Raw genomic sequence first — 23,646 nt, forward strand, 5'->3', positions numbered from 1 at the left:
ATGATGTCTCAACTGCGTTATGGAGATCGCGTGACGTGAGGGTTGTTCTGCCTTTGTCGTGAGGGTTGTGAGTTGACGCCGAGGAGGGGGGAGGAGGCGCCTCGGCTCCCCATGTGGAGTGACGTCACCCACTAATTATTATGAATGGAGGGGGGGGTCCATGTGGAGGACGTCACCTGCTCATGAATATTAATGAGGGGGGCTGGTGGATGTGGAGTGACGTCACGAGCGTTAAGGACAGACATTCCTGGGTGATGAGAGTAGATCTATGGGCCTGCTTCAGCACAGGACCGTGCAGCGCAGTGGCAGGAGCCTGGCGCTGCTGCTGCTGCTGCTGCGGTGAACGGCGGAGACGCGGCGCCCTCTCGTGGGCGAGTCTCTGGGGCTGCAGATTATTGGGTGAAGCTGCGTTGGCAGCGACGCACGAACGCAATTCAAGACGATCAACTCAACACATTGGCCAATAACCCTGTGGTCTGAAAGAACCTCGACAGGCGTGAAAGTCGGGCCATGGGACTTGTGTCCAGCCCAGCGGCTCTCCTCGTCACCAGCGGGGGGACGACCTCGCGAGGAGCCGCCTCGTCCCGCGACCTCTGCTGCTGCCGCTGGTGGTGGTGGTGGAGGTGGTGGTGGAGGTGGTGGTGGTGGTGGTGGAGGTGGTGGTGGTGGAGATGGTGGTGGAGGTGGTGGTGGTGGTGGTGGAGGTGGTGGTGGTGGTGGAGGTGGTGGTGGTGGTGGTGGAGGTGGTGGAGGTGGTGGTGGTGGTGGAGGTGGTGGTGGTGGAGGTGGTGGAGGTGGTGGTGGTGGTGGAGGTGGTGGTGGTGGAGGTGGTGGAGGTGGTGGTGGAGGTGGTGGTGGAGGTGGTGGTGGAGGTGGTGGTGGAGGTGGAGGAGGTGGTGGTGGTGGAGGTGGTGGTGGTGGAGGTGGTGGAGGTGGTGGTGGTGGAGGTGGTGGAGGTGGTGGAGGTGGTGGTGGTGGTGGAGGTGGTGGTGGTGGTGGAGGTGGTGGTGGTGGAGGTGGTGGTGGTGGAGGTGGTGGTGGTGGTGGTGGTGGTGAAGGTGGTGGTGGTGATGGTGGAGGTGGTGGTGGTGGTGGTGGAGGTGGTGGTGGAGGTGGTGGAGGTGGTGGTGGTGGTGGTGGAGGTGGTGTTGGAGGTGGTGGTGGTGGTGGTGGAGGTGGTGTTGGAGGTGGTGGAGGTGGTGGTGGAGGTGGTGGAGGTGGTGGTGGTGATGGTGGTGGTGGAGGTGGTGGTGGTGGTGGAGGTGGGAATGGGACGCGAACCCTGGAGGAGGTCTCCTCCTTCTCGTGAGCTAAACGACCTCACCCGCTAAACTTTAACCGAGTGTCCATGTCGTGAGGTATCCGAACTCTGCTCACTGCAAGGGAGTAAAAATCGACGGACGCTCTGCACGCGTGACGTCATTTGTCCGCCCTCGCTGCTTCCTATTGGAAACCGCATTGCTTACGATCTACGAGTTTATAAAGGTCTTTAACCTAGTTGTAAGTGATCATACGGATTCAACATTTGTCGTAGTTATTCTATACGAGCAGATTCGTACACAAGTATTCACCAATCTATAGTCAAATGTAGAGTATAATTTCACACATTTATAAATCACCTCACTACACCCCCGCTAATAACCGAACGAGGAAGAAGGTCGCGCAGACAAACGAGTCGCCTTGTAACGAGTGCGTGGTCTCGGTGCGTGCGTGGTGAAGTCGGCGCGGGAGGTCGGGGGGCGAAGGGACGCGCGCCGCGTGTCGTCTGCGGAGTCCCTCTCGCGTCTGTGGCCACAGCGAGACCCCCGCGACTCGACGGCGGCGCCAAGTGGAGACCTCGGGTCGGCCCTGTGACGTCACCGCCTTGCCACGCGGTGGCGCCACAGCGCGGCGGCAGCAGTGGCACCTCGCGGGTTTGTTGGTCGTAGCACCGAAATAAACTTACTAGCGTAGCAGCTACACGCTGCGTGGGCTCTGTGCGTGGGTGTAGATGCGCTTGTGAAACGTGGACCCCCCTAATGGAATAGCTGCGCCGGTTAGAAACGTCTAGGCTGTCCTGCCTACGATCCATCCTGGGGTTAACCAGGCTGGATCGTGTGAGGAGCTCGCAGTTCCTTGAAAGATCTGGACAAAGTCCCTGCAGGCAAGGCTGCGTTGGCTGGGTCATGTAGCCCGCATGCCCAGCCACCGCATGGCCAAGCAGCTTCTGTTTGGCCGGATAGACGGGCCTAAACGGGCACGACATGTTCTTTGGGTCTTTGGGTAAAGTCACGTAGACAGGTTCAAAGAAAGAAGCAGTCACGAAAGCGTTAAGTCAAGATTTGGGCACGACATGGGCTGGAGTAGAGATTAACTGATGCGGTACGGGAGCATGTGGAGCTGAGTGGTCTTGCCTCTCTCTATTTTACCCACTACATTAGTATGTTGAAGGGTGTGTTTAAGTGTATAGAGGTGTGTGTGTAGGTGTGTGTAAGTGTATAGAAGTGTGTGTGTAGGTGTGAGTGTATAGAGGTGTGTGTAGGTGTGTGTGAGTGTGTGTGAGTGTATAGAAGTGTGTGTGTAGGTGTGTGAGTGTATAGAGGTGTGTGTGTATGTGTGAGTGTATAGAGGTGTGTGTGTAGGTGTGTGTAAGTGTATAGAAGTGTGTGTGTAGGTGTGAGTGTATAGAGGTGTGTGTAGGTGTGTGTGAGTGTGTGAGTGTATAGAGGTGTGTAGGTGTGTGTGAGTGTATAGAAGTGTGTGTGTAGGTGTGTGTGTAGATGTATAGAGGTGTGTGTGAGTGTGTGTGAGTGTATAGAGGTGTGTGTGTATGTGTGAGTGAATAGAGGTGTGTGTAGGTGTGTGTAAGTGTATAGAGGTGTGTGTGTAGGTGTGTGTAAGTGTAAAGAGGTGTGTGTGTGAGTGTATAGAGGTGTGTGTGTGTAGGTGTGTGTGAGTGTGTGTGAGTGTATAAAGGTGTGTAGGTGTGTGTGAGTGTATAGAAGTGTGTGTGCAGGTGTGTGTGTAAGTGTATAGAGGTGTGTGTGTAGGTGTGTGAGTGTATAGAGGTGTGTGTGTAGGTGTGAGTGTATAGAGGTGTGTGTGTAGGTGTGTGTAAGTGTATAGAGGTGTGTGTGTAGGTGTGTGTAAGTGTAAAGAGGTGTGTGTGTGTATAGAGGTGTGTGTAAGTGTCTAGAGGTGTGTGTAGGTGTGTGTAAGTGTCTAGAGGTGTGTGTAGGTGTGTGTAAGTGTATGGAGGTGTGTGTGTAGGTGTGTGTAAGTGTAAAGAGGTGTGTGTGTAGGTGTGTGTGAGTGTATAGAGGTGTGTGTGTAGGTGTGTAGAGGTGTGTGTGTATGTGTGTGTAAGTGTATAGAGGTGTGTGTGTAGGTGTGTAGAGGTGTGTGGTTATGTGTGTGTAAGTGTATAGAAGTGTGTGTAGGTGTGTGTAAGTGTATAGAGGTGTGTGTGTATGTGTGTGTAAGTGTATAGAGGTGTGTGTAGGTGTGTGTAAGTGTACGGAGGTGTTCGGGAGAGTAACCCTGGCAGCGCAACGCTGCTGGCGTCTCGTGCTGCCGCCTGTACCTCGCCTTGTCCGCCAGAGGGCATCGCCTACCCACGGCTTGTGTGGCGTCAGGGTGAGAAGCTGAGGGTGGGGGAGGGGTCCGGGGATGGGGGGGGGGGCTGCTGCTTCAGCGCTCAGCTGAAGCAGCAGCCGCTGAAAGTCACCGTAAACGTGAACACAATCAGTTAAGATCAGAAATGGTTTATTACGTCCTTCCAATGATTGCTAAGCCCGAATCCATCTTCTCGGTTGAAATTGTCGTTCATGAGGCGATCCACATATACAAACACAGAGACAGTATATAATTTAATGTTGGGTTTGTCTATGGCAGTATATAGTACGGTGTAGACTCGTGTGATGTAAGAGAATAAAGTTTAGATGGAAGAATATTATATCATTTTTACGACGTAGAATTGTAATGCATTACTTACTGTTAGTAACTCAGCTTATTGTAGAGTATAGTAAGTATACTGATGATACTATGTGGTTTATACTTTAGTTGTTTACGCGTTGTTTTTAGTTGTTGCAGCTACATACTGTTAACACTCCTTCCCTTTATTAATGGTACCCCTATCCTCTCCCTTTGATGCTGAATTAGTACTATTCACATACCTGCATTTCCCATATCCTCTCCCTTTGATACTGCTAATCCTGCATAATGCACAGGCATATGTAGTACTAATCACATTCCTGCATTTCCCATGGAAATGCTAAATTCCTCTTGATGTGCAAATTCCTTTGTCAAGGCGCCCAGCTTATATATATATGCTCCAAGCTCGTGTGGTGTTTCATTCAGACGCTGTCGCCTCGACAGACCTGGTTTTCACCGGAGGACGGCTGCTTGCGTTGTGGCCGAAACGTCGTGAGAATAATTTTATTATGTTTTATTTTTATTATTTTATTACTTCCCTTCTACGTGACTTTACCGAAAGAACTAAGAAGATGAATCCCTGCAGTCACGAAAGCTTTAAATCGAGATGTAGAGGTGTTACGTACCGGGGTGTAGCAAGCCATTACGTTGCGGTGTCTACATCACGGTCCGTTCGTGGGGTGTCTACATCAACGTCCGCATACAGCCCCGCCCCTCGGGGGGCAGTTGGCTATATAAGGCGGTGCGTGAGAGAACTCGAGGCAGTCGTTGGAGCAGAAGAACCAGTGACGACTGAAGACCAGCTAGCTAGCCCTGGGACTACCCTGACTCGCTGCACTTATAAGAGCCGAGCAGGGCAAGCCAGGGGCGACCTCAGAGCAGCGAGGTCTGTGTCCTTGTGAGGGCCAGGCTCGTGTGGCTGAGGGTCGGACCTGAGCCGAAACTGGGCCAGGTCAGTGAGCGTGTGCGTGCATGTGTGGATGAGTGGGTGCGTGCGTGAGTGGGTGCGTGGGTGGATGAGTGAGTGGATGGGTTGATGCGTCATAGGTGAGTCGCTGAGTGAGTGAGTGGCTGGGTGCATGAGTGTGGGTTAGTGATTGAGTGGGTGGCTTAGTGAGTGGTTCAGTGTATGAATGGCTCAGTAGTTGAGTGGGTGAGTGTGAGTGGCTCGGTGGTTGAGTTCGTGGGTGGTTGAATGTTTTGGTGGTTGAATTATTGGGTGGTTGAGTGATGGGTGGGTGGGTGAATAATTACGTGGTTAGTGGGTGAGTTGCTGAGGGAGTGGCCGGGTGGTTGGGCGAGAGGGTGGGTTAGAAATTGAGTGGGTAGCATGGTGAGTGGATGTGGATGTGACTGGGTGAGTAGGTGAGTGGCTGGGTGAGTATGTGAGTGGATGGATGAGTGAGGGGTGAGTGGGTTTGTGGATGAGTGAGTGTGTGGGTAGGAATGAAACACCACCACGCTTGGAGCGTATATTTAAGCTGGGTTGGAAGGGGGGAAGGGCGCCTTGACAAAATAATTTGCATATCAAGAGGAATTTAGCATATTTATGGGAAATGCAGGTATGTGATTAGTACTACTTGTGAAATGCGTAGGAGGTGGGCGGGGGGTTTAAAGTCATATTATGCCCGTGCATTATGCAGGATTAGCAGCATCAAAGGGAGGGGATAGGGGTAGCATTAATAAAGGGAAGGAATGTTAATAGTATGTAGCTGCAGTAACTAAACCACCACGTAAACAACTAAAGTATAAACTACATAGACATCTCTAACGGCCAAACTGCCAATGGCGCGAGACGCGGGGGCGGTACGAGGTAACCACGCCCCCCCCGTGATGTCACAGCCATGAGCTCCTCCCCCCATGCCCCCCTCTGCCTCCCCTCGCGACCACCTTCCATGTCCCCTCCCCCCTCGCGAACCCCCCATGCCCCTCCCCCCTCACCCCCCATGCCCCTCCCCCTCACCCCCCATGCCCCTCCCCCCTCACCCCCGCTGCTACTTCCGCCGAGTGGAGGCGGCGCGCGCTGTGGATTGTGGGTGGCGAGCGGCTGGTTTGGATTCCCGCTCACGGCCACCGTCAGTGGCGAGCGAAAGCTTCTGAAGCGGCGGCTCGCTGGGCCTCCTCTACGTCGACTCAGCCTGAAGGTGAGAACCTCGCGCGGTGTGTCCACATCAGCAGTGGCGGCGGCGGTGGAGACAGAGGAGGCGCCTGGCCCACAGCCGTCACGTTCTGCGGAGTTCACGGCGCAGCTTCAAGCAGAGCTCGGCCCTGCTGCTGCTGCTGAGAGGCACTCCCAGACGGCCGCGTGGCTGGTGGGAATTATAGTTGTGGTTACATTATAGTTGTGGTTACGTTATAGTTGTGGTTACATTATAGTTGTGGTTACATTATAGTTGTGGTTACCAGAGGTGGGACAAAGTCATTGTTATGCAAGTCCAAGTCGAGTCGCAAGTCATCAAATTCATGACTCGAGTCTGACTCGAGTCCAAGTCACATGACTCGAGTCCACACCTCTGGTGGTTACATTATAGTTGTGGTTACATTATAGTTGTGATTAAGTTATAGTTGTGGTTACATTATAGTTGTGATTAAGTTATAGTTGTGGTTACATTATAGTTGTGATTAAGTTATAGTTGTGGTTACATTATAGTTGTGATTAAGTTATTGTTGTGGTTACATTATAGTTGTGGTTACATTATAGTTGTGGTTACATTATAGTTGTAGTTACATTATAGTTGTAGTTACATTATAGTTGTGGTTACATTATAGTTGTGGTTACAGTTGTTGGTCGTGGTTATTGTTGTGATTATAGTTGTGTGGTTGTTACTGTGGTGGTTGTGCAGGTGGTGGCACACGAGTTCACCCATAGCACCAGGGTCTAGCCCTCCTCTTGTACCAAGCCAGGCAGAGCAGTCGGCCCATGGCACCTGGGTCTGGCCCGTGACCTCCTCCTGCACTTAGCCTGGCACAGCCGTCAATCCATGGCACCTGGGTTATTGTGGTGACGTCACCCCCACGTAGTGGTGAATGTCAACTGTTGATGTGTGTGGTCTTGTGTGTGAGTATGATGGTGAATGCGTGAGTATGATGGTGAGTATCATGGTGAGTATCATGGTGAGTGTGATGGTGAGTGTATCATGGTTGGTGAGTAATACTGAGTGTGAGTTTGACTAATTATCTTCCCTCTCGCTGTCTTTGCTTTCCCCCCTACTACCTCGCCTGGTATACAGGAGTTTGTAGGTTCGATCCCAACCCTGATGCCTGCTGTATATTTGGAGTTTGCGTGTCTCTGTCTCTCCCGGTGGTCGCGTGGATTTTTCTCCGGGTCCTCCGGTGTTTCTCTCCATTAAGAAACATTCGTTTAAAGTTTTGACTTAAAACTTTCGTGACTGCAGGAATTAATATTCTTGGTTCTTTCGGTAAAGTCACCTAAATAGAAAACAAAAAATCTATTTTTTTTTTATTTCATTTTCATTACTAATTTTTTATTTCTATTTACGTGACTTTACCGAAAGAACCAAGAATATGAATATTCGTTTAAAGTATTTAGCTGCTATAATTTACACGCGATGATGAGCCACTTCGTTGAGCTATTATTGGTGGCAAGTACTTTGTTTTTTTAAACACGCTTTAATTAAATTAAATGTACCACGACTCCAGGAAGTGGCCCCGATGCTTGCCATAACGTAAGGGACCATGGTGATTTACAGCCAACGTCAGTTGAGCGTGGACAATTAGACCCAAGCCGAAACATAACATAAAAATGAATGTTTAAAACTACTTTTTTTTTTAGAATGTAGTTTTGTCATCAGTATGACATAAGTATACCAAGTTTGCAGTCGATACCACATTGGGAAGTGGGTTAAAATTGAGTTGCAAGATTTGAGGATACGACAACAACAGACAGAGTGAGTTAAATAAAAGTGCGTAATAAAAGAGATGTTTATCTCAGTGGACCTTACCTGGAGAAGTGAAAATCGTTGAGATTTTAGTCTAGTATTATCTCTCCTTCCCGAGCACAACAACAAGCAGGAGTAGTGGGAGGAGCATTCTCCACTATCGGCGCTTGTGCCAGGATATGTACACCACAGATATCCATCACATAGAGACCCATAGAGTCATCACACATAGACCTATACACTCACTACGCACAGACCCTCAGACTTGCACAGAGAACATAGACTCACCACAGAGACCCATAGACTCATCAGAGAGACCCAAGGGCTCGCACGTGAATGTGTGGTGATTTAGTTGAAGGTGGAGGGGGGTTACCAGCCCCTCGCACCCATCCAGAACTCCCTGTGGCCACTGGTGGCTGCGGGCGACATGAGGTGGTTCACAGCTGGTCAGGGTTGGCGCCCCCCCCCCCCCCCCCCCGTTATAACGCGTTGTCTATCTATGGCCTCGTCACATTGGCCTTAATGGACGCGTGGTGATGGTGAAAGATGATTCGGCGGTGGACACTGAATTGCCGGAGCCCCATTTAACATTCAGGTGACACGGGGCACGGTACGTGAAGAACCTCTTATGTCCTGTAAGCAGACTTCTCTGCGTGGGATAGTTAACATCTCTTAATGCACAGACAACCGCCAACGCAGCCTCGCCTGCCGGAGGAGCTCGCTGATGATCGGACAGTGTTCAGATCTCTCAAGGATCTGTGAGCTACTCGCACACAAAGATCCCCGTGTAGCCTTTAGCAGACTGTTGGGGCAAGTGCTTTATAACATCATCAAAGGGGCGCTGCAATACGATGCAATAAAAATCACCGATCAGAGATTTTCCCATATATGGTCTTTGTTGATTGTGAATCGATACTAATTGTATTGATTCCACTCAGTCGATACAGCAGCAAGCTCAAAATGTCCGATTTTATCTGAAAATTTCTGCGTTTCACAGATCATACAAAGCAACGGTATTGATGCCTGGTTTGTATGTACTTTTTATTTAAAAAAAATGCATGTAGTCTATCAGACTTTTGTATTAAATCGCTCTGCAAAAAGTCATTTTGTATGCTAATAAATCAATGTTATGCTAATGCAAAATTTAATCATAGCCGCGACTCGGTTTACTCCGATGTGCAATGTCATCTTTATTTCGATCCTGTGAGTGTACAATTTTATGTTAAACTTCATTTACTGAGTGAATACAAGACCACTTATATGCTGATGTCCATTTTTATCATAGCTGTGATTCATTCAGCCATTCACTCACTTAGCCACAAACTCACTCAGCCACACACTCACTCAACGACTCACTCAACTACTCAGCCGCTCGCTCACTCAGATATTCACTCACTAAACCACTCACTCACTCAATAATTCACTCAACCAATCATTCAACCACCCAATCACTCAATCACTCAACCATCACGCTCTCACTCACTCAACCATTCACTCACTCAGCCACTCACTCAGCCACTCACTCAGTCACTCAACCACTCGCTCATTCAACCGCTCGCTCACTCAACCATTCACTCACTCAACCACTCGCTTGCTCACTCAACCACTCACTTGCTCACTCAAGCACTCGCTCACTCAACCACTCACCCAACCACTCGCTCAACGACTAACTCTACCACTCACTCACTCAACCCCTCACTCAACCTTTCACTCAACCCCTCACCAAACCACTCAACGACTCACCAGAATCCTCTCGGCTTGGGGACTCACTTAACCATTCACTTAATCACTCACTAGAGCAACCACTCACTCACTTAATGACTTACTCAACCACTCAACCAATTACTTTCTCACTCAGCCACTCCTTCACTCAGCCACTCACCCTTTCACTCAGCCACTCACTCATTTAGCCACTCACTCAGCCACACACTCAACCACTCAGCCGCGCACTCACGAAGCTACTTACTCACGAAGCTACTTACTCAACCACTCACTCACTTAATCACTTACTCAACCACTCAACCATCACTCTTTAACTCACTCAACCATTCACTCAATCAGCCACACTCACTCAACGACTCACTAACTTAACCGCTCAGTCGCTCAGTCACTCTATCTCAATCACTCAACCACTCGCTCACTCAGCCACTCACTCCCTCAACCACTAACTGACTGAACCACTCACTCAACCACTCACTCATTCAACCATTCCCGAATTCATTCAACCAGTCACTCAACCATTATGTCGCTGGACGAGTCCCACCTTGATGGGTCTGCGACATTTCTTTCCAGAGTTATTGCCAAAAAACCACAAACATCCCAGAATCCTCTCGGTTTGGGGTCCAAATGTTGTCGCTTATTATATCAGCATGAGAAACATCGCATCGAATAAATGTGATTGGATTCTCCCCGCCTGGACGAGCAGAATTGAATATGTAAGCATCAGGGTTTGGATCAAACCTACAACCTCCTGTATACCGGGCGAAGTAGTGATCTTCTCGTCACCCAGGTCGCCATAATCCATTCCCGTATCTATTCTTCTGTGTGTGTGCTACAGGCGGGTGTCTCAGATTGCCAGCACCATGTGATGGGAGCTCCAGGGCATACTGCATGCTCGCCAGGAGGGGCTGGGCAAGATGGCGTAGTCGCTGGAGCAGCTGCGGGCGCGGCACCGCCGCTCTCACCCTGGCGGAGTGCAGCAACACAGTGGGGCGGCACCAGCGGGACACTCTGGACAACGCAGCCAAGGTGCGCGCCAGCCACTCACTCACTCATCCACTCACTCACTCAGCCACTCATAAAACCACTCACTCACTCATCCACTAACTTTAACCACTCACTCAACTACTCACTCACTCAACCACTCACTCAACCATTCACTCAACCATCCACTTACTCAACCACTCAATCAATCACTCACTCAGTCATTAACTCAATCACTCACTCAACCACACACTCATGCGCTCAAACACTCACTCATTGGTTCAAACACTCACTCATTCAAATACTCATTCAACCACTCACTAATTCACTCAACCACTCACTCACTGAACCACTCACTCGCTCACTCAACCACCCGCTCACTCACTGAACCAATCACTCCATAAATCACTCATTCAGCCACTCACTCAACCATTCACTCACTCACTCACTCACTCAGCCATTCACTCAACCAATCAGTCGCTCAATCATGAATTAAACCGCTCACTCACTCAACCCCTTACACACAGGCTCATCACCTGTGTCTCAACCATCTCACTGAGTAACATAACTCTTTTTTTAGAAGTGACCTGGTCAAAAATGATAGGTCAACAACGTGCCTTATATGGAAATTTATAGCAGCCAACTACTCTAAACGCCTGTTTCTAATGTGTAGGGAAAATCCAGCGGACCAGAATAAAATCCACTTGACCACGGAGAGAACATGCAAACTCCAAATATACAGGTGTCAGGGTTGGGATCTTACCGACAACCTCCTGTATACCAGACGAGGTAGTTAACATTGTATCCGGGCAAGCCGTACATCGAGCTGGAGTGGACCATGCGGCCCATCCCTATCGCGTGAGTGGCTCCCACTGTTGTTATTGTGTTCATATGTGTGTGTTCTGCTTGTGTGTATGCGTGTGCCGCACTGCGCTATGAACCCAACTTGACCAGGCTGTTGCCCCACTCGCCCGACTCGTTGAGAGGCTTGCCCACCCCCCAGGGCGTTGTCGTGAAGATACCGCTGGGACGAAGAATATCTCACAATACTGGAAGAGGTGAGGACTACACATAGAGTGGGTGATTAACTGGGTGGGTCTGTGAGTGAGTTGGTGGGTGAGTCAATGGGTGAGTCGGTGGGTGAGTGGGTGAGTGAGTGTGTTAGAGATTGAGTGGGTGGTGGGTGATTGTGTGAATTAGTGGGTGGGTGAGTGAATAGTTTGAAGTGGGTGAGGGAGTGGCTGAGAGGTGGGTTGGTGAGTGGATGAGTAAATTGGTGGGTTAGAGATTGAGTGGGTGGGTAACTAGGTGATTGTGTGGGTGAGTGGCTTAATGGGTGAGTAGGTGAGTGCCTGGATAAGTAAGTGAGTGGATGGTAGCATGAGTGGGTGGATGGTTGAGTGAGGAGTGAATTAGTGACTGACTGAGTGAGTTAGTGGGTAGGTCAGTGCGTGATTGTGTGGGGGAGTGGTGAGTGAGGAGTTGAGTGAATAGGTTAGTGGGTGGGTGAGTAGATTGTTGGGTGGGTCAGTTAGTGGGTGGGTGAGTGAATATCGAAGGTTGAGCAGGTGAGTTGTTAGTGTGTGATTGGGTGGGTGGGTGAGTCAAAGAGTGGGGCACCACGGTGGTGAGATGTTAACTACCTCACCTAGTATACAGGAGTTTGTGAATTCGATCCCATCCCTTCCACCTGTATATTTGGAGTTGGCATGTTCTCCCCGTGGTCGTGTGGATTTTTCTCCGGGTCCTCCAGGTTTTCTCTCCAGATTTAAGATCAACATGCATTTAGAGGATTTGGCTGCAATAAATGTCTCCGTGATAATCAGGTAACCAGGTCACTTCTGAAAAATATTAATATAGTTCTGAGCCTTATCTGGTAAAATTAAAAAGATTGTTTAGTTTATTGGGTGGGTGAGTGGGTAGGTGGGTTGTGGAGTGCGTTGGTGGGTAGGTTAGAGGTTGAGTGGGTGAATGGGTGGGTGTGTGAGTGGGGGTGTGAATAGTTGAATAGGTGAGTGGGTGAGTAAATTGTTGAGTGAGTGTATTAAAGATTGAGTGGGTGGCAGGGTGAGTGGGTTTGTGAGTGGGTTGGTGGGTGTTTGAATGGGTGAGTGGGTGGAGTGCCGTGGTGGCGAGCTGTTAACTACCTCGCCTTTTTTACAGGAGGTCGTGAGGTCGATCCCGACCCTGACACCTGTATATTTGCATGTTCTCCCCATGTTCACGTGGAATTTTATCCAGGTGCTCCGGGTTCTCCCTCCACATTTTAAAACATGCAATTATAGAATTTGGTTGCTATAACTTTATACGTGAAAAGCCACTTAATTGAGCTGTTGTTTGTGGTCAGGTGGTTTCTGAAAAATATCTATATAGCTAAGGGCCTTACCTGGTAAAATAAAAAAAGCGTAATTTTCATTTAGTGTGCAGATGAGTGGCCGAGTGGGAGAGTGGATGAGTGAGTGCGACGTTTGATGGGTAGTAGGTCAGTGGCTGGGTGAGTGAGTGTGGGCTAGAGATTGAGTGGGTGGCTTGGTGAGTGGGTGAGTGTGTGCTTGGCTCGGTGGTTGAATGAATGGATGGTTGAGTTAGTGGGTGGGTGTTTGAGTGTGTGTTATCGTGGGTGGGAGAGTCAGAGAGTGGAGTGCCATGTTGGCAAATTGTTAACTACCTTGCCTGGTATTTTTAAGTTCGTAGGTTCGATCCAAACCCTGCTTCTCAAAACAATTTATATAGCTCAGTGGGCCTTACCTGGGAAAAAAACATAATTTAGATTTAGTTAAGGGTGTTGGTGAGTAAGTGGGCGGGTGGGTGAGTGCATGAGTGTGGGTTTGAGATTTAGTGGGTGGCTTTGTGAGTCGGTAAGTTCGAGTGACTCAGTGATTGAGTTAGTGGGTGGTTACGTTAGTAGGTGATTAAATTAGTGGGTGGGTCAATAATTACGTGGGTAGTGGGTGAGTGGCTAAGTGGCTGAGGGAGTCGGCGGGTGGTTGGGTGGGGGTGAGTAGGTGGGTTATAAATTGAGTAGGTGGCAGGGTGAGTGGATCTTAAAGTGGGTGAGTAGGTGCACGTCTGGGTGAGTTAGTGAGTAGATGGATGGATGAGTGAATGGGTGGGTGAGTGTGTGGATGCATGGATGTGTGGGTGAGTGAGTTTGTGTGGGTAGGAGGTTAGGTGGGTAGTGAATGAGTGGGTGGGTTATAAATGGAGTGAGTCGGTTAGTCACTAGGTGAGTGAGTGAGTGGGTGGGTTTGTGAGTTTTGGTTAAGAGATTGAGTCGGTAGCAGGATTGGTGTGTGGTTTAGAGATTGAGTGGGTGGTTGGGTGAGTGGGTGGGTTAGAGATTGAGTGGCTCAGTAAGTGAGTGTTGGGTGGGTGAAGTGAGTTGGGTCGGTGAGTGCGTGGGTGGGTGATTGAGTAAGTGGGTGAGTGAGGGGTTGGGTGAGCGATGGGTTGAGTGGGTATGTTTTTTTGTTCGTGAGTTTGTGGGTGGGTGAGTTAGTCAGTGAATGGGTGTGTTGGTGGGTGAGTGTGTAGCTTGGTGAGGGGTCGTAGGGTGAGTGGGTGGGTGAGAAAGTGGTTAACGGAGTGAGTGGTTGGGTGGGTGGGTGAGTTGTTGACTGAGTGGGGTCAGCGAGTGGGTGGGTGAGTTTATGTGGGAGTTTGAGTGGGTAAGTCAGCGTGTGAGTGAGTGGATGGGTGAGTCAGAGAATAAGGCGCCAAGGTGGTGAGATGTTCACGACCTCGCCTAGTATACAGGAGGTTGTGTATTTTATCCCAGCCATTCCGTCTGTATATATGGAGTTTGCATATTTTCCCCATGGTCGCGTGGAATTTTCTCCGGGTTGTTCCTCCATATTTGAAAATGCATTTATAGAATCTGGTTGCTGTAACTTTATTTGTGAACAGCCACTTCATTTAGCTGCCATTTGTGCTGAGGTGGCTTCCGAAAAAGATCTATATAGCTGTGGGCCTTACCTGATAAAATAAAAAAAATTGTTTAATATTAGTTTAGTGTGTGGATGAGTGGGTGAGTGTGTAGGTGAGTAGAATAGTGAGTGGATGGGTTGGTGGGTCGGAGGTGAGTGGCTTAGTGAGCGAGTGGCTGGGTGCATGAGTGTGGGTTAGTGATTGATTTGGTGGCATGGTGAGTGGGTGAGTGTGTGAGTGGCTCGGTAGTTGAGTGAGTGGGTGGGTGATTGAGTGGGCGAGTGTGTGGGTGTTTGAGTGGGTGAGTGTGTGGGTATTTGAGTGGGTGAGTGTGTGGGTTAGTGGGTGGGGGAGTCAGACAGTGGGGCGCCACAGTGGCGAGATGTTAACTACCTCGCCTGGTATGCAGAAGGTTGTGGGTTTTATCCCAACCCTGACGCCTGTATATTTCCCTCCACATTTAAATTCAACAAGCATTTTTTTTATTTGGGTGCAATAAATGATTATGTGATAAGCCACTTCGTTGACCGATCATTTGTAACCAGGTCACTTCTGAAAAATATTTTATATAGCTCTGTCAGCCTTATTTGGTAAAATAAACATAATTTAGATTCAGTGTAGTGTGTTGGTGAGTGTGTGGGTGGGTACTTGTGAGAGGCTCGTGGGTAGTAGTGGATGGTTGAATTAATGGTTGCTTGAATTATTGGGTGGTTGAATTATTGGGTGGTTGAGTGATGGGTGGGTGGGTGAATAATGAGGTGGTTAGTGGGTGAGTAGCTGAGTAGCTGGCGGAGTGGTTGGGTGTGTGTGTGTGGGTTAAAAATGGAGTATGTGGCATGGTACGTGGATGTGTATGTGACTGGGTGAGTGGCTAGGTGAGAATGCGAGTGGATGGATGAGTGAGGGGGTGTGTGAGTGGGTGAGTGAGTGTGTGGGTAGGAGGTTAGGTGGGTAGTGGGTGGGTTAGAAATTGAGTGAGTGGGTGGGTTAGTGATTGGGTGAGTGAGTGGGCGGGTGCGTGGGTGAGTTGTGGTTGAAAGAGTCAGTGGCAGAGCGAGTTGATGGGTTAGAGATTGATTAGCTCGGTGGGTGAGTGCTGGATGGGTTAGTGGGTTATTGGGTGGGTGAGTGGGTGAGTGTTACTCGGTGGGTGCTTGGGTGGCTGGATGAATGGTTGAGAAGATGGGGGTGCAAATTCACGGGTGGGCGAGTCGGTGAGTGAGTGGGATGGGTTAGAGATTGAGTGGGTATTTGGGTAAGTTGTGTGAGTGAATCGATGAATGGGTCGGTGGCTGATTGAGTGAGTGAGTGGGTGGTTGGTTTAGTGGGTGAGTCAGAGTAGGGGGCCACGGTGGTGGGATGTTAACTACCTCGCCTAGTATACAGGTGGTCGTGATTAGATCCCGACCCTGTCATCTGTATATTTGGAGTGTGCTTGTTCTCCCCATGGTCACGTGAATTTTTCTCCGGGTCCTCGGGATTTTACCTCTGCATTGGGAATAAACTTGCATTCAGATGATTTGGCTGCAATAAATGTATTTGTGATAAGCCACTTTGTTTACCTGTCATTTGTAACAAGGTCGCTTTTGAAAAATATCTATATAGCTCTGTGGGCCTTAGCTTGTACAGTGAGAAATAGTTAAGTTTTCGTTTATTGAGTGGGTGAGTGGGTAGGTGGGTGATTGAGTGCGTGGGTGGTTGGGTGGGTGGGTGAGTCGGTAAGTGGCTGGGTGAGCGGGTGGGTGAGTGGAGTCTAGAGTGAGTAAGTCAGTAAGTGACTGAGTTGGTTGGTGGGTGGGTCGTTGAGTTAATGAGTGGGTGTGTAGGTGGGTGCACAGGTAAGTTATTGAGTGGCTGAGTGTGTGCTTGAACGAGTGAGTTAGCGGTTGAGTGGGTGGCAGAGTGAGTGGGTGAGTGAGTGTGTGGGTGGCTTTCGTAGTTTAGTGGTTGGGTGAGTCAGATAATGAGGCACCACAGAGCGAGATGCAAACTCCCTCGCGAAAGACGACGTGTTAAACTGGTATATTGGAATTCAACGTCGATTTTCCTCTGATTCCTTCGGGTTTGTTTAACACGTAGACTTTCGCGACCAATATCATCCATAATAGAGGTTTCTTTTTGGGTTAGATCGCGTAAATATATAAATGTGTCGTTAAAACCCACCACCATCCGACACAGCCAACTAGTAAGGGTTGTCACATATGCAGAACATGCCAATTTGTAACTAGTAGAGCTCACTGTGTGTTGGAGAGTTAAGCCACAACATTTACAATCTAAGTACAACGTTTCGCTAGTAATTACAACTACCTTCATCAGGCAACAGCCGCATTTGTGGAGACATTCACCTGTTTCGTTCCTTATATAGAGGCGTAGATGTGGTGCCTGTTTTTATCATTTGCCTGTTATCATTCGCCTGTTATTAAGTTAAAAGTAGAAATAGTTATTCATGTTGTAATCACGTTATAAGTAGAAATAATTGTTATTTCGTTAAAAGTAGAAATAATTATTGTTATCAGGTTATAAGTGGAAATAATAATTACTGTTCTCATTCGCCTGTCGTTATCATTTGCCTGTTGTTATTTTTCGCCTATTGTTATCAAGTTAGAAGTAGAAAGTTATTATTGTTGTTATCATTCGCCTGGTGTTGGTAGCGCACGTCTCTAATCCAGCACTGTGGAAGGTAGCGAGGGTTGGTGAATCACCGCACAATGATGTTGGAAAATACCCTTCCCGTGGGCGTCGAGGTGCCATAACCTGACTCGCCAGGAGAAGGCAGTAGAGCAAGTGGACTAATCGCCATCTTCACCTGTACAGGGATAGAGTGTTTCACCCTCACACGCATGGGTTTTCTCCGGGTACTCCGGTTTCCCCCACTGGTATAAACACTCGTCATTAATTAGCGCATAATGCCTCCATAGAGGACCGCAGAGCTTGGACAATTGTTGGTACTGGCTCACCACGTGGCTTCCTTCCTGCACGGCTGTGGTTCCTCCTGCCTCCGAGTCGTTCTTGTGTGCGCTATAAAACTTTAAATTATTACTATTATTCGCCAGGCGGTGGTGTTGCAAGCCTGTAATCCAGCAGTGGAAGGCAGCAAGGGTGAGTGGATCACACAGTGAATGTTGTGAAACCCCCTTCCCGTGGGCATCGAGGTGCCTTCTCCTGGCTGGCTGGCCAGGAGAAGGCAGGACAAAAAGTGGGATAATCGCCATCTTTGCCTGTACGGTTTAAAGTGCTGCCCCTCGTATGCGTGGGTTTTCTCCAGGTGCTCCGGTTTCCTCCACTTGTGTAAGAACTCATCATTCATTCGTCGAAAATGTAAAAAAACAATTCAGGACCCGACTGTGACTCAGTGTGGATCTCCTGGAGTAAGTCTATTTTATTATTATAAAGAATTAAAGGGGGTGTTTGATGACACGACTAGAGAGCTGGCTTGCACTGCAGGGAACTTAATATTCAACTTGGATTCCGCAACCCTCAATGGCCTTTTTAAGTTAAATTTGTGCATGTAAGACTCGCACAAACAACCATACCCAGAAACCCATAGACTCCAACAGAGACCCATACATTCCTACAGACACTCAGACTCACACAGCGACCCCATACTCACAGAGACCGATAGACATGCACAGAGACCCATAGCCTCACACAGAGATCCATACACTCAAAGGCCCAAAAACTCACACAGAAATCCATAGATTCGCACAGAGGTCAATAGAATTTGAATTTGAATATTTATTTATACTGAATGAATCTGATAAGCTATAACGATCTGTTTTCACAGACGTCCAATCGGGTGGGTCAGAAAATAACAACAAAAATACAATACAAAAACATCACAGGAAAGGTAAACAAATTGTTTCGAAATATACAAATAAAACTGAACTCTTTTTATCTTACCATAGACTCATACAAACATATTGGACTCGCACAGAGACCTTAACCACTAAACCTCGAACAATTAAAACCCTCTAAACCCCTAACTATCTAAATCCATAACCATCTAAACCGCTAACCCTCTCAACCCCTTTACTCTTACAACCCTAATATTTAAACCCCTCGCCCTCTAAAAGCTTAACCTCTAAACCCCCAAAACCCTAACCAACTCAACCCCTAACCCTCTAAATTCCTATACCCCTAACCCTCAACCCCTTTACCCTTAAAACCCTAACCCACCAAAACCCTCACTCTCTAAACCCCTTATTCTTTTAACCCTAACCGTCTAAGCCATTAAAAACCAAACCCTCGGAATCCCTAACCCTCTAAACCTTGAAACCCTAACCTTCTAAAACCCTAAATCCCTAACATTCTAAATACCAACCAATCTAAACCACAACCCTCTAAAGAACTAACCCTCTAGACCCCTAACCCTCTGAACTCATAACCTCCTAAATCCTCAACCTCTAAAACCCTAACCCTCAAAACCCAAACGTTCTAAAACCCTAAATCCGTAATCTAATCCCAACACATTTAAACCCCAACCCTCTAAAGAACGAACCCTCTAGACGCATAACCCTTAAAACACCTATGCCCCTAAAATGCTAACCCTCTAAACAGATAATCCACTAAACCTGTAACCCTCTAAACCCATAACGGTTTTTTTTGTTAGATTATGTAAATATAAACGTGTCATGAAACCAACCACCACCTGAAACAGTCAATTAGTAAAATTTGTCACATCAACAAAAAGTGCCATTAAGTGTTGGAGACTAACGAAAAAAAACACTTTATTACGGACAATATTAGTTGTGAAAGTCTACGTGTTAAACCCTCAACTCTCAAACCACTAAACCCCTAACACTGTAAATCCCTAACCCTTGAAACCCCGATATCTCTAAACCCCTAAACACATACCCTTATAACCTCCTCAACTTCTAACCATCTAGACCATTCAACATCCAACAATTGAAACCCATAAACCTCTAAACATGTAACTCTCTAAACCCCTAACCCTCTAAAACCCATAAACCTCTAAACACGTAACTCTCTAAGCCCTCTAAACTCAAAACGTTCTAAACTCTATCCCTCTAAACACCAAATCCTCTGAAGGACTTTCCCCTTAAGACCCCAACCGTCTAAACACCTCACCTTATAAAACCGCAACCCATAAACCCCCAACACTCTTAACTGCCTAAACCCTTAAACTTATAAACCCCAAACCGTCGAAACCCCTAAACCTGTAAAACCGTAACCCACTAAACCCCTCACCTTATAAACCGCTAATTCCCTAAACATCAAAACCTCTAAACCCATAACCTTCTAAAACTCCTAACCTTGTAAACCAATACACCGAGCAATCAAACCCCATGAACCCTCTAAACCTTTAAACACCCAACTCTCTAAACCCCGAACCCTCTAAACCCATAACCTTCTAAACTCTAATCAAATAAAAAAAACCTCAACCCCTTTACCCTTAAAACCCTATTCGTCTAAACTCACCCTTTTAAATCCTAACCCAAATACACCGAAATCCCTAACCCTCTAAACCCCTCAACCTCTAACACACTCAACCCCAAAACATCATAACCCTTGAAACCCCCAAAACCTCTAAACTGCTTATCCCCTAAAAACCCCAAACCTCTAAACCCCTAAGCCTTATAAACTCCTAATCCTCTAAACCACTAAACCTTTAACAATCAAACCCCATAAATCCTCTAAACACCTAATTATCTAAACCGAGAACCCTTTAAACCCATATCCTTCTAAACTGTAACCCTCTAAAACCCAACCCTCAAAACCCCTTTACCCTTAAAACCATAACGGTCTAAACCCATCACCCTCCAAAATCCTAACCCATAAACCCCCAAACCTCTAACCCACTGAACCCTTAACCTAAACCCTTACAGTGAGGGGAAAAAAGTATTTGATCCCCTGCTGATTTTGTACGTTTGCCCACTGACAAAGAAATTATCAGTCTATAATTTTAATGGTAGGTTTATTTGAACAGTGAGAGACAGAATAATAACAACACAATCCAGAAAAACGCATGTCAAAAATGTTATAAATTGATTTGCATTTCATGAGGGAAATAAGTATTTGACCCCCTCTCAATCAGAAAGATTTCTGGCTCCCAAGTGTCTTTTATACAGATAACGAGCTGAGATTAGGAGCGCACTCTTAAAGGGAGTCCTCCTAATCTCGGCTTGTTACCTGTATAAAAGACACCTGTTCACAGAAGCAATCAATCAGATTCCAAACTCTCCACCAAGGCCAAGACTAAAGAGCTCTCCAAGGATGTCAGGGACAAGATTGTAGATCTACACAAGGCTGGAATTGGCTACAAGACCATCGCCAAGCAGCTTGGCGATAAGGTGACAACAGTTGGTGCGATTATTCACAAATGGAAGAAACACAAAATAACTGTCAATCTCCCTCGGCCTGGGGCTCCATGCAAGATCTCACCTTGTGGAGGTGAGAACTACACAGGAGGATCTTGTCAATGATCTCAAGGCAGCTGGGACCATAGTCATCAAGAAAACAGTTGGTAACACACTACGCCGTTAAGGACTGAAATCCTGCAGCGCCCGCAAGGTCCCCCTGCTCAAGAAAGCACATATACATGCCCGTCTGAAGTTTGCCAATGAACATCTGAATGATTCAGAGGACAACTGGGTGAAAGTGTTGTGGTCAGATGAGACCAAAATGGAGCTCTTCGGCATCAACTCAACTCGTCGTGTTTGGAGGAGGAATGCTGCCTATGACCCTAAGAACACCATCCCCACCGTCAAACATGGAGGTGGAAACATTATGCTTTGGGGGTGTTTTTCTGCTGAGGGGACAGGACAACTTCACCGCATCAAAGGGATGATGGACGGGGCCATGTACCATCAAATCTTGGGTGAGAACCTCTTTCCCTCAGCCAGGGCATTGAAAATGGGTCGTGGATGGGTATTCCAGCATGACAATGACCCAAAACACACAGCCAAGGCAACAAAGGAGTGGCTCAAGAAGAAGCACATTAAGGTCCTGGACTGGCCTAACCAGCCTTCAGACCTTAATCCCATAGAAAATCTGTGGAGGGAGCTGAAGGTTTGAGTTGCCAAACGTCAGCCTCGAAACCTTAATGACTTGGAGAATTTTTTCATTTAAAGCTTTAGTGACTGCAGGGATTCATCTTCTTGGTTCTTTCGGTAAAGTCACGTAGAAGGGAAGTAATAAAATAATAAAAATAAAACATAAAACAATTCTCACGACGTTTCGGCCATAACGCAAGCAGCCGTCCTCAGGTTAAAACCAGGTCTATCGAGGCGACAGCGTCTGAATGAAACAGCACACATGCTTGGAGCATATATATAAGCTGGGTTGGAAGGGGGGAAAAGGGTGCCTTGAAAAAAGAATATGCATATCAAGAGGAATTTAGCATATTTATGGGAAATGCAGGTATGTGATTAGTACTACTTGTGAAATGCGTAGGAGGTGGGCGGGGGGTTTAAAGTCATATTATGCCCGTGCATTATGCAGGATTAGCAGCATCAAAGGGAGGGGATAGGGGTAGCATTAATAAAGGGAAGGAGTGTTAATAGTATGTAGCTGCAGTAACTAAAACCACAACATAAACAACTAAAGTATAAACTACATAGTATCATCAGTATACTAAATAAACTCTACAATAAGCTGAGTTACTAACAGTAAGTAATACATTACAATTCTACGTCGTAAAAATATGTATAATATGCTTCCATCTAAACTTTATTCTCTTATATCACACGAGTCTACACCGTACTATATACTGCCATAGACAATCCCAACATTAAATTACTGTATTGCTATAAACCATATAACACTATGTATTATTCTACCCACCCTAATGTGTATCACACTGCTATATATTTACTATACAATTACGATACTATATATTACTTTGTACATTGTATTAAGCATATAAATGTTCTACTATTTGTTATTATACACTGTACCATTGACCGTCATGTGAAAGATACTAAGAGGAAGCAACGAAATATGTCAATGGGTGAGTAGTAGAAGGGAAACTTGCAGCGGATTTTCTCTGAGATAAGAGCTAAGCTAGTTCTAGACAGAATTAGTATGCTGCATGATGATGCATGATGCTGCATGATGCTGCATGATGCTGCATGATGCTGCATCATGCAGCATCATGCAGCATGATGATGCATGATGCTGCATGATGCTGCATGATGCTGCATGATGCTGCATGATGATGCTGCATGATGATGCATGATGATGCATGATGCTGCATGATGCTGCATGATGCTGCATGATGCTGCATCATGCAGCATCATGCAGCATGATGATGCATGATGCTGCATGATGCTGCATGATGCTGCATGATGCTGCATGATGATGCTGCATGATGATGCTGCATGATGATGCTGCATGATGATGCTGCATGATGATGCTGCATGATGATGCTGCATGATGATGCTGCATGATGATGCTGCATGATGATGCTGCATGATGATGCTGCATGATGATGCTGCATGATGATGCTGCATGATGATGCTGCATGATGATGCTGCATGATGATGCTGCATGATGATGCTGCATGATGATGCTGCATGATGATGCTGCATGATGCTGCATGATGCAGCATGATGCTGCATTATGCTGCATGATGATGCTGCATGATGCTGCATTATGCTGCATGATGATGCTGCATGATGCTGCATGATGATGCTGCATGATGCTGCATGATGCTGCATGATGATGCTGCATGATGCTGCATGATGATGCTGCATGATGCTGCATGATGATGCTGCATGATGCAGCATGATGCTGCATGATGCTGCATGATGCTGCATGATGATGCTGCATGATGCTGCATGATGCTGCATGATGATGCATGATGCTGCATGATGATGCTGCATGATGCTGCATGATGATGCTGCATGATGCTGCATGATGATGCTGCATGATGATGCTGCATGATGCTGCATGATGCTGCATGATGCTGCATGATGATGCTGCATGATGATGCTGCATGATGCTGCATGATGCTGCATGATGCTGCATGATGCTGCATGATGCTGCATGATGCTGCATGAGGCTGCATGAGGCTGCATGATGCTGCATGATGCTGCATGATGCTGCATGATGCTGCATGATGCTGCATGATGCTGCATGATGCTGCATGATGCTGCATGATGCTGCATGATGCTGCATGATGCTGCATGATGTTGCATGATGATGTTGCATGATGATGCTGCATGATGATGCTGCATGATGATGC

The 23,646-nt window shown here is 47.4% G+C and overlaps 1 protein-coding gene across 1 annotated transcript in view; it reads left to right on the forward strand.

Annotated features, from left to right (window-relative positions):
- Nucleotides 1–10,430: 10,430 nt before the first annotated feature.
- LOC144954627 (uncharacterized) overlaps nucleotides 10,431–23,646 on the forward strand; it is a 65,283-nt gene continuing 52,067 nt past the window's right edge. Inside the window, exons 1-2 of the mRNA XM_078885081.1 lie at nucleotides 10,431–10,559; nucleotides 11,469–11,572. The gene's annotated coding sequence lies outside the window, so the exon portion shown is untranslated. The remainder of the gene's footprint in view (nucleotides 10,560–11,468; nucleotides 11,573–23,646) is intronic.

This window comes from Lampetra fluviatilis, unplaced genomic scaffold, assembly GCF_964198595.1.
Source record: "Lampetra fluviatilis unplaced genomic scaffold, kcLamFluv1.1 SCAFFOLD_312, whole genome shotgun sequence".
In the NCBI taxonomy this organism is placed as follows: Eukaryota; Metazoa; Chordata; class Hyperoartia; order Petromyzontiformes; family Petromyzontidae; genus Lampetra; species Lampetra fluviatilis.